The sequence below is a fragment of the Oncorhynchus nerka genome, linkage group LG10 (genome assembly GCF_034236695.1).
Source record: "Oncorhynchus nerka isolate Pitt River linkage group LG10, Oner_Uvic_2.0, whole genome shotgun sequence".
In the NCBI taxonomy this organism is placed as follows: domain Eukaryota; kingdom Metazoa; phylum Chordata; class Actinopteri; order Salmoniformes; family Salmonidae; genus Oncorhynchus; species Oncorhynchus nerka.
In genome coordinates this window covers 69894203-69895461 of record NC_088405.1, presented here as the reverse complement: position 1 = coordinate 69895461, position 1259 = coordinate 69894203, and positions in this window count along the sequence as shown.

Sequence of the window (1259 nt, the reverse complement as noted above, 5' to 3'; positions counted from 1 at the left end):
TGTCTGTTACTGGAACACTGTGAAGCATTTATTTGGGCTGCAATTTCTGAGGATGGTAACTCTAATGAACTTATCCTCTGCAAAGGTAACTCTGGGTCTTCCTTTCATGTGGAGGTCTTCATGAGAGCCAGTTTCATCATAGTGCTTGATGGTTTATGCAACTGCACTTGAAGAAACTTTCAAAGTTCTTGAAATTCTCCGTATTGACTGACCTTCTCGTCTTAAAGTACTGATGGACTGTCATTTCTCTTTTCTTATTTGAACTGTTCTTGCCATAATATGGACTTGGTCTTTTACCAAATAGGGCTATCTTATGTATACCACCCCAACCATGTCACAACACAACTGATTGGCTCAAACGCATTAAGAAGGAAATAAATTCCACAAATGAACTTTTAACAAGGCACAGCTGTTAATAGAAATGCATTCCAGGTGACCACCTCATGAAGCTGGTTAAGAGAATGCCAAGAGTGTGCAAAGCTGTCATCAAGGCAAAGGGTGGCTACTTTGAAGTATCTCAAATATAAAATATATTTTGATTTGTTGAACACTTTTGTGGTTACTACATGATTCCATATGTGTTATTTCATAGTTTTGATGTCTTCGCTATTATTCTACAATGTAGAAAATAGTACAAATCAATAAAAACCCTTGAATGAGTAGGTGTGTTCAAACCTTTGACTGGTACTGTAGAACTTGGATTGCTATGAGTGGTAAAACAAGCTTTGGGGTCTATTGACCTTGAGATATCTCCATGTCTTTAAAACCGTCACCATTGGAAAACTAGGCCTACAGTACGAGTTTGGAAAGTTTGTTACTGAGAAATTTTATGAATTCAGTATTCCTTCACCTTGAGAAACGTATTTTCACCTCCCCCTCGACCTCCCAATACGTCTTCTTCTTCCTGATGGAATCTTAATTAATAGATCTCAGATCTCCAGCTTGAGCTTCATAATGACATCTTCGGGAGTTCTCAGTCAATGAAAAAGCATGCCCTTCATCTATTCGATGAGTGTAGCTGTTAAAAATCCCTTTGTCTTAACACCTCCTCCTTAGCCTGGGTCGTCACCTTTTGTCAACTGAATTGATCAGATACTGTTGAACTACACTTCAGGCAGTGTTGAATGCTTTTTGGCTTTGATGAAGTGATTGGCACCACATTGATCCAGAGCTTGACGGACTTTGGCTCCCGACCAGAGATTGCTATTGGAAAATTATCCAAAAGAAGAGCGACTGTGTTATGCAGGTGAGTGAGGACC